The 15,290-nt window shown below is 41.5% G+C and overlaps 1 long non-coding RNA gene across 4 annotated transcripts in view; it reads left to right on the forward strand.

The window, feature by feature from the left end:
- The window catches only part of LOC148051541 (uncharacterized), a 35,933-nt gene that overhangs the window by 2,185 nt on the left and 18,458 nt on the right, over positions 1-15,290 (forward strand). For all 4 annotated transcript variants that reach the window (XR_015699705.1, XR_015699704.1, XR_015699706.1 and 1 more), the window contains exon 3: positions 11,602-11,698. This is a non-coding gene — a long non-coding RNA (uncharacterized LOC148051541). The remainder of the gene's footprint in view (positions 1-11,601; positions 11,699-15,290) is intronic.

Below are 15,290 nucleotides of genomic sequence, written 5' to 3' on the forward strand. Positions count from 1 at the left end.
TTAGAACTGGCTTCAGACACATGAGTTGTGTGAGAAGACCAGAGGGCAAGCAGAAACACTGTGCCATAGTCGAATCTGCCACGAGGCTTCCCTGGCCAGGCTGTTTTGGTACACAGCCGAGTCAAAACTTCAAGTCTGCGCCCACTTTAGGATGTTCAACTCATAGCTAACTGTCCAAACCCATTACTCTGTGTGTGAGTAGTATCAGCAGTGTCTTACTTGTACATTCACCACTTCTAACTCCATTGGCTACTTTTAATAGACCCTGATTAAACATCATTAGCATCTACCTACCTTTTCTGAATTACATGAGGAAACTGAAGAAGAAGGAGAGCAGAGGGGCACGTGCACCTGGGTATCTAGCTGGATGCTACTCCTACAACAGTGCTCCTCCTCTGCATTGGACTGAATAACTGTGCTATCTCAAGAGGCGACAGAGAACTTTTTTTTTTTTCCTCTTTTTTCTTTGCAACTACATGACCATTCAGACTGGTGCAAGGAAAACAGGCCATGAGGCTGGGGCAATGAAGAAAGAGAAGAACCATCCCTTCTGTAAACAGCCTGACTTTTCATCAGAGGAGGTGTACAATCCAATGACACCATCAGTCATAAGGCCTGTGAACCTGAATTTTAATGGTGTTTGGGCACTTATGCAGATAAGCTTCTAATAATAGGATTCTCAAAGAAAACTTTAACCTCACAGACACTTTTTAACATCTCACCAAGCACCTGCCTAATCACCTTTAAAATCTGTGTCTCAGAAACAGCTTATCAGAAGGCAGAGTGCTAAAAGATACTCATGATGCTGCATATTTTATACTATTATATTATGTAACAAATATTTAAGAAACACTACTAATAATACTTCCACTACAACTATGAGCTTTCAATCTTCCTCTAAAATCAGCGTTTATATGCAGATTATGATTTAGTATTTCTTGTTAACCTCAGCCAGGCTTCATCTGGTTTATTCAAGAGGTTCCAGGGACAGAGAGTGCCTTCTGGAGATAGTTTAGCTCCAGACTCAGTAAGTTTGCTTCACCTTTATGTACACCAGGTTTCTGCCAGAAAGTAGAGTTGCACAGATAATTAAATTGTATCAAAGACATAACTTATTATTTACATTAAAATCACGGGAGTAATTTTCTTTTTAGCCATTACAGTGTTGCCCTAGCGTGGGAAAATACCGACAGTATTTTCAGAGAGAAGAGGCAGTTCTGTCAAGAATAATAGCTTTCTAAGGATACTTGATTTCATTATTTCCTTCTTTCCTGGGCTGGCTGGTAAAATTTATCAACCCCTGTCCTTCACGGCTTGTCTGCTTCTTCTTTGAATAGGTGAGGTATTACACAAGCCTCCCACCTCAGCATTATTAAAATAGGATACGCAGACTGTTTAGCAGCTACACAAATCTGTTTGGCAAAGATGCCTCAGGCAGAAAAGAGCATGTGGGAGAAGGTAAGGAATATTTTTAGGAGGTCATCATAACTGTGCAGAGCTGTGTGTGGTTTTCCAAACCCATGTGGATAGAAGGACCTGTCTAGCCACAGTAGCACGGAGTTCATAGCTGATTTCCACTGTCGAGAAAGGCACTTGGGTTTGAGCTAGTTTGAATACTTCAGTCCTGCACGACAGCAGAAGTGGTATGGTGGCATGGGCTGACTGAACTGTGGCCTCCAGAGGCAGACTGAACGGGGCAGCAAAATGATAGCAGCAGCAGAGCTGCTCACCCGACACCCTGGCCCCATTACAGAGGGCCCAGTGTCCACCCTCTTTACTGCCCACCTGCGCTGCCAAGCGCTCTGCTGGCAGCTGCGCGCAGCTGGGTAAAGGGGCTGTTGGGGCTGCTCTCCTTCCCCTCCACCTCTCTCCCTTCCAACTCCCCTGCTCCCCAGCAGCAGAAGTGCAGCAGCCTCAGCAGCCCCAAGCACCCGTCCAAGGCTGACTGAGCAGGGCTGAGCACAGAGACCCATCACCAGCACTTCAGTGGGGATGCAGGATTATCGGGGTGGTGGTACCTTGAGCTATTTAAGGAGGCTGGTGCCTGGGGAAACTGTTCTGGTGCCGTCCTCACAGAAGTGATTTCTGCACCTCCCAGCGGAAGCCAAAGTAAGCTGTTTTATGCCAGAAGTTGATCTGTCCTCATCCGTGAGTGCCAAGATTCAATTTTCCCTCACTGAAGAGAAGCTTTGAGCTGGCACTGTGTAGGTTACACACAAACAAAGAGGAACTAAGTTGTGAAAGGCCTTGAAGACAGAGGTTGTGACATGAGGGCTCTCTATACTCTTGCTTTGGTGTGTCCGGCCATTTTCTAGAATGAACCCTTCGTGAGTTTCTCTCTGTAGAGTCAAATATCTACTTGGGACCTGCCTTAGTTTCCTGACTCACTCTCATATGCAAAAGAACAAAGAACCCATTTCACACTTAGAAGTTCTTCCTAAACTGGCCCACCATGATTAACTGGGATTTATATAGAATAAATGTGGAACTGATAATTTTACAAGGTTATTACATGTATTTCCCTCTGTTACATTAAATAAGGCTTCTGCTGTAAATCTGTCTGCAGATACCAGAAAGGTCTTTGATCAGATTGAGTAGTCGTTCCTCTTTTCCACCCTTGAGATGATGGGATTCCAAACAAAATTCATTACTTTCCTAAGATTAATGTACCTAGCTAAAGCTGCCAAGATGCTTATTAAAAGTTATGAATCCAAAAGGTTTGGGCCGAAACAAAGTGCTAAGCAGGGCACTCCCTTATCTCCTTTATTGGTTGTTTTCTCTATAGACGCTGATGTAAGGACTTTGCTCCAGCAATATTACATTGCTGGTAAAGAAGGGAGGTTGCACTCTGTTCTGACTGCTAATCACGTGCTGCCACGAAGCACAGTATTCCTGCCCACTGTACTGCACCAGTATCGTACTTTCTAGAGAAGGAAATTCTCCCTTTGGATCTTGCCTGCATCCATGTAGAAGCTTTTGAAGGTAGTTTCACTTTATCCTGGCTATCACCTCAGCGAGAGATAATGGATTCCTTGTAACCAAACATTATTGGTTCTTTTAAAATCAAATTTCTCTTCAGTCGCTCAGCTTAAAAAGATTTACATAACTGGAATAACCTAGCTCTATTACTGGTTTCTTGGAAGACACCGCTAAGATGAATCTTATCTCCCATTTTAATTACTGTTTTCAAGTTCTTACAGTCCTTGTCCCAGTTACATCTTGTTGCAAAAACCACCAGAGAATGATATATTAAAATTTATTCAGACAGGTGGCAGATACAAAATTAAAGCTAATAACTCTATGAGAAAAGAAATCAAAGGTGGTTTGGCAATCCTGTGCTCTTACTGCTTGGTCACTCAGTTGCACTGGCTGTACAACCAGCGTGCTAATGACCGGTGCCGTGCAAGCGGCCGTGTGTCACAGCTTGCCAGGCAGGGTAGGGAGTGCCATGGCCGGGTGGTTGCATTAGCCTCCACCAGCTAAAGAGGCCTCGGGGCAGGACTGGATTGCAGCGATGGATGAAGGCTGGGCAAACCATGGTAATTGTCTGGATACAGGGCTCTATCTCCTTTATACCCGAAGAGGAGACAACTATATTACGCCATTGGAAGACTAACAAAATCGCACACGTTGCATCTGAACGCATCCCTTTACTTCCACGTTTTGTTGATATTTTGTGACAAAATACTCAGCCCATTTTATATAATGATTAAAAACATAAAAGAAAAAGGCACCATGTCTTATTTTTGTTCCCCATATAAATGGTACTTATCTTGAGTAATTTAGAAAGCTCTTTTCATTTTTTCTACACTGGTGCGAGTCTAAGTCACGTTGCCTGGGTTCAGTGTCACCCTTGGCTGCATAAGTCAGTGGTAAAACAGTCCCACCCTTCCTCCTCCACAGCGGCTGCTCATCCCTAACCCCGTGTCACCCACCCCCTTTCTGCTGGCACAGTTGTTGGTGCAGCTGCAAACTGAACGGGCCTAGAGAACTGATCTGGCTGGGGAAAACAAATGTTTCAGGGGCCAAGCTCATTTTTAATTTGAATCAGTTCCCTGATCTGGTTCATTGTGTGGTTGTCCAAATTCTTGTGCTGATCTTGCACAGGGGCAGGACTGAGCTGGGAGAAAGGGCAAAACTTATCTTTTTGATAGTGGTGTTGGCTTCAGCCTGTTTAAAGTGGTTATGAAACTGTGGTAGACTTAGTGAGCCTTCTTTTAACCAAGGAAAAATACTTTCAGTTTGAGCACAACTGCAAACGTGGTTTTAGAGCTACACTAAGCATAGGAGCCGGGCTCACTGGTGAATAACAAGAAGGCTAGGAGAAGGCATGATAGGACTGAGGAATTAAGTGAGCTGGTGTGATCACTGTTTATTAGAAAAGGCAGCTGTTGGACACTGTATTATATGGTAAAAAGCAAAAAACCTGTTGCCCTTCTGCTGTTTATGAACCAACAGAGACCAAAGAGTCGCAAGGATCCCAACAAAAATTATCAATTGACTCTTTAAAAGGCAGAATTGTGCTCAGCTGGCTTAAAGAAGCCGATACCTGGGCACCGGGTATGCCTGCATTCCCATGTTTTTTTCTTTCCTGTACTCTCCAATTCCAGAGTTTTCCTTTGCCCAAGGTGTGGAAGAAACTGAACTCTGGAGAATAAGTAAGTAAATCAGTATTTAATTAGTCGTCCCAAGGCAATGGGTTCTTAGTGAGCTCTCAATAACAGATAGCCCTGACAATAAATGGACATGCATTGTATTAGTTCCTGTTTGCACTTTCAGGAGGAAATTACCTGGTAGGTTTCAAACATCCTGGCAGTCACACAAAGTGTTGAAAAAGTTTGCCCACATGACAAGAGCATTTAGACCAATTTTAAACTCCACTGTTTCCTTGCTTGACCAAAAATAGACAAATTTTTTACAAACAAGTTTGAGCAGCTTTAAAAGGAACCCCTCTACACTTAATATACTATTGCACAAATCGCATCTGTAAATCCTCACTGTAAGTAAAACTTGCAAAAAAAAAAAAAAGTTAAACGCTTAAAAGTTGCGACTGAGCAAAATGCTGGTATAATCTTAGTTAAGTATTCAGTTTGGGTGCATCCTGGTACCTGTCTTTAATTGCGTGCTCATATATGTTCCTTCCTAAAGACCCCTGTCTCGCTCAGTGAACAGAACAGTGGTCAAATGGAGAGTGATTTTTTCTCCCCAGGTTCATGCTGCAGCTAGCCATTATAAAAACTGTTTTTGCAATATTTAGTTGCAAAACTGAGACTTAACGGAGGCTGGCTTACAGCTCATAGCTCATCTCTTGACACAAAATTCATCTTTCCTTTCCCTGCCAAATTTCATCTCTCTTCCTGGGTGGACAGGAGCACTACAGCCTCTCAAAGAAAAGTTCTCTAGTATTTTCAGCCCCAGCAAATTAATTAGTTATTCTTTATCTTGTTTTCAGAAATACTTGAACTGTTTCGCTGACATTTTCTACACATATTCTGCCGGAAGCCCACACTGAGGACAATTAATGTTTGATGAAGTTCTAAACACATAAAATCAATATCGTCTCAATGTAGGAAATACTGGGCAACATGAACTACAAGTGATGATCTCAGTCCACTAATAATACAGTTTAAAGGACCAAAGCATGCTATGCATATCCAGATTCTGCTGTTGTTGGAGGTGTCAGAGAGAAGGGAACGGACTACATGGCTTACCAACACTTAGGAAACCAGTTTTCTAAATACCATAGTCAATGGCTCTTTAAAATGGGGGAGGAAAAAAAAAAAACCCAACCCAATGCAAAATTAAGGCACCTATTTGCCTCTTCAGACAATTAGGCATAAAGTAGTTTCCAGTGTAAAGCATTTTATCTGGACATCTAAAAGTATCATCTTTACAGACAAGGACCAAATGTTCAGTATGGACATCACCACAGAAGGCCCCCAGAAAGCCGCAAATAGCAAGAGACGGCAATGCTGCCTTACTCTAGCTGCAGACCTGCAACCTGGGAGTGGCCTTACAGTCACGGCACAGTTGGTCCGGCTTCTGCACAGTATGTGAACCTTACAGCTTGATGCTGCTCATGTGCCTAAGGCCTTCAGCACCTAGAAGACAGCACTGATAGACTGTATCACCCTCGTTAAGCAAAGCATACAGTTGTCAGAGAGCGGCCAGATGGAGGAGTACAACAATTTATGGCCTGCAGTTAGACAGGCTTGCACTGTGATCTCATCAAATCTTGAACAAAATAGGTCAAGCTTGGTCAGTGTTCAGATGAGATACACTCTAGGGAAAACAGAGATACTGTAAGAAACAGTTTAGGATTCGGATTTAGGATTCAGCTGACAAAACTGCTAAGGCACTGTCCCAATTTTAGGCTAGATTCCCAGATGTCTGAGGTACCCAGGAGGTCCCTGGTCTGTCATGTAGAAGGGACACTGCACTGCTGAACCATTTTTCTCATTTTTCAGATGAGAAATAAAATTACAGTCATGCCTTGTGATTAATTAAATAAATCATTCGTGTCTTTGCTTGTGGACATGGCATTTTCAGAGGCAACATAAATGGAGAAAGGGAGCTTGTTTGGTTTCTATGATCCTGGTACAACCTGCTAGCCCTCTCTCTGCAAAATCCCATTTTAAAGCTTTTCGATATTAAAGCACCAAAAGCAAGAAATTTAAATTCCTTTAAGACTGCAAACATCACGAGAACTTTCTAGCAAGACATATGCAAAATAAAGCAAATTATATCATCTATCGCTTTACAGATATGTTCCTTTTCCTTTACATTCACATTTCCCATCCATTCACACTCCCACTTACCAACCTTTTCCTCAACTCATTTCCCCAGATGCTATTCTAATGTGGTTTCATCCTTATGTTGATTTTAAGCTCCTTGGTTCAAATCCTGTATCTTTTTTCTTTGCCTGCAAAACACAGTATGCGTGTAGAATTTTATATGTAATTATCATGCTCCAAAAAACCATGCAAATTTTTATCTCCAAATAATTAAAGACATTGACAACTATGCTTCCTGGGAAATTAAGTAGTCAAAATGTAACTAATCAAACTGAAATTTAGTCAGGACACCGAAATGACACCACTGGCTCAAGAGGAACATGCTTGTGAGGATTCTGGTAATCACAGTGGTCAGGACGCTGCTCTCCTATCTCCCTCACAGTGTAACACCTCCTGCATGCTCTGTGGTGCAGGATGCTGCAGAGTGAACACTAAGGCCAAAATGAATTTATAAACCGTGCATTCTCTCTATTGATTGTATTGCTCAGATGTATCAGTCTATCAGCCTACAAAAGAATTCATTTCTAGATTTTTTTTAGGCTGAAAAGCATCCACATATTATGTGCTTTGTTTTGATTTTTGTTTTTCTTTGCCTTATGGTCATTCATCTTTGACGAAAGTGAATCAGAGAAGCAATGCCTGCCTTATTGTTGATTTGTGGTGTATAATCACGTTAAAGACAGATCACTGGTCTCCTCCTTACTACAGCACCATTTATAACAGACAATTATCCCTGCATGGTGCAGTTGTCATGATCTAGTGATTGTAAATGCTTGTTATCAGTGCAGAGCCAGCTAAATGCTGTGTGTTTCTCTTTAAAGCTGATTTGATTTTCCAGAGCTGTCTGTCATCCTTGGAGTTTTCTCTAGTGCAGCTCAGTTCTCAGTCTACACCCAAGTGAGGTCCTTTTGATATGAAGCGTGTGGGGCAGAATCTGTGTACTGCTCCCACCTACTCCAGGCAAGGACGATAGTCCAGAAAAGAGAACAGCAGCATGTCTACACTGGGAAATCTCTAGCCATTGCTCTCTGTTGAAAGGAAGCCCTACTAATGGCAATGGCAATGTGCAAATGCCAAAATAAAGGGGGGGGGGGGGGGGGGTTGAATACAGTGGCATTGTCTACAAAAAGGAAAGGTACCATAACACTCTAGTTGGTTTTAAAATTAGCTGGAGAAGATGCAAAGAGGTCTAAGTCTTAATGACCTCAGTTCTACAATATGCCACTAATTCGCTCTACAATGAATAACTGGGAACAAAATAAGGAGTGACAGCCTAGGTCAGCCAGTGGCTTGCCAAGCCCTTCTCTTGTCTTTCCTACTGGGGCCTGTATGTGATAATTTTTGATTGTGTCTACACTATCTTTTAATAGTAATCAGGACTGGAATTGCATTGTGTTATACACTATACAAACATACACCAAAATACTGCACTTGCTCTTTGATCCTGTGAAACATGGGAAGAGCAGCTCCTCCCCAGCTGATAGATGTGCAGCTCCTTCTGGTAGGCATGCACATCCCTTCATTTTTTTCTCTGCCAACCATCTCCCTGCCTCCTGCTGTCCTAACTCAGTAAGTCCCACATTTGTTTCTCCCCTGCCTCTTTCTGCAGCTTACATTGTCCCTATGCTCTATGATTATTTTTCTCCTTCATGTATTTACCTCCCTGGTCTCACTCCTAACGTTTTGTTCTCTCTCTCCCTCCTTGCCACATAATGAAGATCTCATTAATTGTTTCAAGGGAGTACCTTAGTTACCCCATTCACATTTTACATGCGTAAAAAACTGAAAATGCAATGGCCTTGAGTTCCCTATTCCTCCACTGAACAAGGAAAACATGACCTTAATCTACCAATACACTGCCTGTGTGTTGAGTGTGCCGGAGGACCCAAAATACCTGTTGGGGGATGCCTGCTCTACTCTGGTGGATCTTACCAGAAGCAGATAACCATCAGAGTACAGCAGTAATGCTCCGCTCGCACCCCTTTGACACCACTGGTGAGAAACTGAAGTGGCTGAAAGTAGCCTTAAGCCTGTTAGTAAACCCACGGCTCCTGAGAGCAGCAGTCTGGTCCCTTGTACAACTTTAACAGCATGCATGTCAAGAGGCAACAAACATTATCCTCTGCATTTTTTTCTCCAAGTTAACTATTTTTTCTTAGAGCGGTATACATATATACAGCTTGGTGAAGAAAGATTTCTGGAAGCCTTGGATATTGTATCACTCCCAAATGTCTCATGCCTCCTTAAAATCCATCAGGCTTCCTCAGACCCCGTAGGATCTGTACTTTGAGGATTCCTGGACATGTTACACATTTCTGTATCCAGAGCAATTGCACAGACCCCCAATTCAGTTTAACATATGTCAGAAGCAGTCAGTCAACACTGAGAAACTGCTCTGAAAGACTATCAGTTTGCTGAAAAGACTGTTGCATACAGCTCCCACAGTGCCAGGCTATCTGGAATCGTTTTGTATTCTTCTTGTTAGCATTTGTCATTTGAATGTGTCTTGGAGGGTGTGTGTGTCTTTTTTTCCTTTTAAAACTTATCAGCCCAGCGGCTACCAAGAACACAAATGCGGCAAAAAGGATATTAGACGCACTATTAGAAGTTATTACATCACTGGGGTTCTGGCAAATGTTAGATCAATGTCCTTACATTAATAAAATGGATGGCTAAACACCCCGAATCTAGACCACTCCACCAACATATATTATCAAGGTATACAAGCTATCAAGAAGAAAGTACCCTGCAGGTATGCAGGTGTTGCTTATGCAGGGGTGGGGCACAGCTCAGCAACAACATTTAGAAAAGGAGGCCAAGGCTTTTAAAGGGACCATGCTCCTCTTACCAGTAAAACAACCAAACCCATTAGTTAATAAGTTTGGGTTTTTTTCCATTAAAGGGCTTGCCATAAGTAGGAATGCTGTAGTTCTTTTCACATCATTAGTCTTCATTTCATTCACGATAAATACTTTAATCACCAGGTACACGTTTACCAAGCAGTGGGTAGTTAGGAGGACTTCAGCCCTTTCATCCGGCTGGGCCAGCGGAGTGTGCATTACATAGCTTTCCTCCCATCCCTGTTTAGATGAGCGCTGTGTTCCCCCCACTCACATTTTATTAATGGTTAGGACAAATGCCAGCTTAATTCTCACTTATTGGTCATGCATACAGAGGCATACATGCAGCAAACACCTTGAGGACAGAACTTTCTTCCTCTTTATTGAAAGGGAAGCGATGTTAGCCTTCTAGCATTAACATGTATGAAAACAGACTCGGTTATGCACTGTTACCAGCAGATCTTGTGAACGCAGAGCCTTGCTTTCAGCAAGACAGACATGATAAAATCTTTCTTCTTTCTTCAATAACGTGACTAATAAATGTAGAAATTCCCTTGTCCTCTCTCCCTGTGCCAATATCTGTCTTATCTCTGGTTCTTCCTTAGACATAATTTCAAACATGAAAGACATGTCTGTACTATGAACAGGCAACCTTAATTCTGGCAGGAGATCCATGGCACATTGCACTTCAGTGCTAGAGAGCTGAAGCTTAAGATTTGGCATCTACAAAACACGGTAACTGGAATTTCTGCTGCTGACTTGCTTGCCTAGCAAGATACTGCGCCTGGGGTTAGCATGCTCTATCTTGTGAAGTCAACATCGGGCTCCACTTCAGATTTCTTTCCAAAGCAGGTGCACAGCTGAAAAAACACGGCAAGCATTTATGAAATGGGTTCGCCATTAAACACTATATCCAACAAGTAAGGGGGACCATCCTGAAGCCTTCCTGGAATTTTGGCAGCATTTCCGAGAGATCATCTGCAAATTACTAGAGATGGGTATTACATGTATGCTGTAGGCAATAAATCAGAGTGATTTTAAGGGGCAGTGTATATTGACAAAGTAACACCTCTAAGAATAGAATACAACCACTAGCATAAGCAGTAGAGACACACTAATAAAACTGAGGAGGACCTAAGGAGTGTCTTAGAAGTATAGCTAATAGCAAAAATACTAGGAAATTCTAGTTTAAACAACAAAGTCCAAAGAATTCAAAAGGCTACAACCATACTAAACCCACTTGGTTAACTTGCTAGTTTATTGTATCCAAAGATCACAGTAACTATGCCTTAACTTCAGCACTCAGAATACTCCCAAACTCCTGGACGTGTATCCCAGCTACGTTACAGCCTCCGATCAGAGTGAGACATACATACACATTCATCAGGCTCCCACTGTGTCTTTCACTACAGGGAGAGAAACACAGGCACATTAGCTGAGAGGGAACCATGGCATGCTTTGGCCAGGTCCCTGGTCTAGGAGGCTGGGAGACCAAGAGCATGATTGTCATTCAAGCCATTTTTACTTTAGCAACTTTTATTTACTGTTTACTCAACACTACATGACAGCTTTCTATCAAGGGAATATTTATAAGTTAAGCAAGTTGGTGTTTCTTAAGACCTGACTCTAATTCAGTGGGAATCAATGGTAATTGTTCCAATGACTTTTATAGAGATTCTTTTAGAATTGCTGGATATCTCCATTTTAGAGCTATGCTATCTTTTTTCAAGATAACTTAGAGCTTTCTCAGGGGTGAAATTTTTCATTTCAAAAAAAGTAAATACTTCGGTTTTGTGTATTGATGACCCAAACCAAAATAACCATACTCCCTGAATTATAAAAGATAACAGTCTACTTGTATTTTTCCCCCAGATCTGAATTTTGCAAAAGCAAGCTGCTTTTTTTTTCTTTCTTAAAGTATGTCTCTGAGACCATACTTTTTCCTGACTTTTTCTTTTCATTTCCAGTGCAAGTGGCTACAAGGAAAAAAAAATCCTCTTGCGCTGCCTTATATGCAAACACTGAACCTTTGTGCATATGGAGGAAAACCTGCAGGCAAAATTGGTAAGTAGCAAAAATAAAACAGCTGTTTCCAAAACCAGGCACGAACACCACAACACTGTGTGTTGTGACGCCAAGTCATATAGAATCATAGAATCCCAGAATGCTTTGGGTTGGAAGGGACCTTTAAAGGTCATCTAGTCCAACCCCCCTGCAATGAGCAGGGACATCTTCAACTAGATCAGGTTGCTCAGAGCACCATCCAACCTGACCTTGAATGGTTCCAGGGATGGGGCATCTACAGCCTCTCTGGGCAACCTGTTCCAGTGTTTCACCATCCTCATCATAAAAAATGTCTTCCTTACATCTAGTCTGAATCTACCCCCTTTTAGTTTAAAACCATTACCCCTTGTCCTATTGCTACAGGCTGCACTAAAAAGTCTGTTCCCAGTCATGATCATGGGCCAATACTGAGATTCTCCAGTGAGGAACCTGGTATTTCTGTACCATGTGAGAGAAGAGTCAGGACATATGTTACACAGGTCTTTTTCTCAAGACATAATTCATTTCTGTGAAATAATACCAAGGAGAACTTAGTGTTGGTACCATAACTGTAGTGTTGGTACCATTCTTAGTCTGCTTCAATAGGTTACGACATTTCTTTTGCAATTCTTTTCTGAACCTGAATCAACTCCTTTCCACAGGAACTCCCCTTGCTTTACTCCCAGAGTGCATAAGCTCATTTGCTGGGATACTGTCCTAGTGTGATAGATTGATTTGGCATTGACAATGTGTATGTGGGGCAATCTTTTGTAGGTGTATCTAAAAAACGTATTTTGTGCAGACGGCAATTTGCTCCTGCTCATGCTCCAAGCCCTTCAGCCTCTTTAGCATGGTGCTGAGCTGAGACTAGTAAGAACAGCTAAAAGTGCCAAGTTAGGGCAGCTCTGTAACTTTGTTGGCTGGTTGATAGCAAAAAGGCATATGCCTGCAATGTACCATGCTGTGTATGAAGCCTTCCCATCGAAGCCCAGCTGCTTGTTCTTTTTCAACATCCACTGACGTTTGAAAAAAGTGGAAAGACTCCAGCTAAACTCAGAGGGATGCCAGAAGAGGCTTTCAGACTTCTGAATGACCTTTGCTAACCTAGAATCTTTTAAAATATACTTTAAAAAATTAAAACTAATGTTCTCCTTTATGGGAAAGGCAGTTGTCCAAGCTAAATGAGGTCAGTTTATAGTTTAAAAATAGCTTTTAAAACTGCATGGTTACCTAACCCACCTCAAATTTTAAAGCATTAGGCAACCACGTTACCCTGCCGTGAATGACCTCTAGCTAATGCCAACTGACTATAAAGCAGCACTTTATTTTGTACTATCTGTTTATATTATACAGAGTTCAACTTGTGGTTCTGCCAAACCTGGGGTCATAGCAGAGTGGGAATTTGGTAAGAATTTTAGACAGATCAAAGGGAGGGGAGAAAAAGACATGAACATTCAGAATTTGGCCAGTGACAAAAGCAAACCAAACTTTTTTCTGTTGATTGCCTTGCCCTTCTGAACAGAAATAACAAGATGGAGGTAGAGAAGAAACTGTTTTTGCAAACTCTCATAGGTGTAAGATATCATAAAGCCTTGAAATTCTGCCATCGTGAGACTTTTTTAACCTACTGTTGCTTTTGTCTGTGAATTAAGACTACTCCCCTTGCCCAGGAAAAGCAAATACTAGGATCTGAATGCTTTATAACTTTATGCTAGAAGAGGCCACAGATGGGGAAGCAGTTTGATCAATGTGGGAGGGATCAGCCCAAAATAACAGTAAGATATATTATACCATCAAAAAATGGCATGTCTGGAAGGAAAGTTTTGAGCATAAATTAATACTGACCTTAGCCAGAATAACTTGCTCTCTTCAACATCTGCAGCTGTGTAGTTACTAGGGAGTTATCTGGCTTCGTATGCTTTTTCACATCTGTCTACTAAATCAGAGATAGAAATACAAAAATCTAGCACAAAGGGACATTATGTGGATTTGTGACACTCCCTGAGGGACTTGGGGTCTTTAAACCAACAAAGATATTACAATGGGACACAGGTATAATATTCTCTTTGTGACAAGTATAATATTGTTCTAACATTGTGCCTGCTCCATTGCACAATGGAAAAACTATATATATTTCCCTCCGATGAGCTCTCTGAAACTTCCAAACATGGGTAAACAGAACTACAGTATATGAGACAATAAGTTTGGCATACATGCATGAAAATTCATACTTCTGGGATGAGCAAAATGAATAAACTCAATTCATATTAATTGCCTTACAACACCATGTGTGAGTGAAAGCAACAGTGGGAACAGATTGAGAGAGGACAGAGAGACTCTCACAGTTTAGCTCATACAGTATTTTCATAATTCTTCATCATTTTCAACATCACCAGCAACTTCCAAAGACTAAACTGTGAAGCCTTAATAGAAGTGGGCATGACAGGGTTATTCAACAGGAGTAACAACATTTTTCAGCATGTAGCACGTGAGTAAGTGAAATGAGTGGTATGTTGTATTTCCCTTGCCTGCATCATCTCAGGTTATGTTATGGTCCAGTCTAAATGACAGGGTGATGAAATTGCATAGGTGTAACATGCCTTTATTTTAGCAGCATGCATGACAGAAAGTACTAAAATCCCTAAAGTATAACAGTCTTGAATAATACGGTTCTAAATCTTCAGGTGTCAGTGGGATATTCGTATGTTATTGCCCCGTGCCTGGAAAATATGGGAGTTGTTCTTAAGTTATGTCCCGAGCTTGTATAAAGAAACTCAACGAAATCAAAATGCAATAGCTTTTGCCCTCGTTTTGAGCAGTTGAACTTTTAATTTATAAAAATTTTGTATTCTTTTATATCTTTATAGTATCAAACTATAAAAAAAGGTTAAAAAAAGGTGAAATTTCAAATTGATGCAACGAAGTTGGTGAATGGTCTAGAGCACAAGTCTTATGAGGAGCGGCTGAGGGAACTGGGGTTGTTTAGCCTGCAGAAAAGGAGGCTGAGGGGAGACCTTATTGCTCTCTACAACTGCCTGAAAGGAGGTGGCAGCGAGGTGGGGTTGGTCTCTTCTCTGAAGTAGCAAGTGATAGGACAAGAGGAAATGGCCTCAAGTTGTGCCAGGGGAGGTTTAGATTGGATATTAGGAAAAATTTCTTCACTGAAAGGGTTGTAAAACATTGGACCAGGCTGCCCAGGGAAGTGGTTGTGTCCCCATCCCTGGAGGTATTTAAAAGATGTGTAGATGTGGTGCTTAGGGACATGATTTAGTGGTGGACTTGGCAGTGCTAGGTTAATGGTCGGACTCTATGATATTAAAGGTCTTTTCCAACCTAAACGATTCTATGATTCTAATCTTAATTACTAAGAGATTTAAGGACACGAAGTCATAAATATATAACCAAAATCAAACAAATATGTGTGCATGCACAGACATAAACAAAAAAAAAAGTCAACTTCAATTTATAGTCATTAGGCAAGTTGAAGAAATTCTGTGTGATTCCCTCTGGAGAGCCACCCATATAACTTGTACCTTACAGCAAGAAGAATAGAGAAGGGGACTGTAGACACAAGCTAAACAAAAGTAGTGGTGACAGATGTGAAAGGTAATAG

Source organism: Nipponia nippon, unplaced genomic scaffold, assembly GCF_047370975.1.
Source record: "Nipponia nippon isolate SJK-2023a ecotype South Korea unplaced genomic scaffold, ASM4737097v1 scaffold_6, whole genome shotgun sequence".
In the NCBI taxonomy this organism is placed as follows: domain Eukaryota; kingdom Metazoa; phylum Chordata; class Aves; order Pelecaniformes; family Threskiornithidae; genus Nipponia; species Nipponia nippon.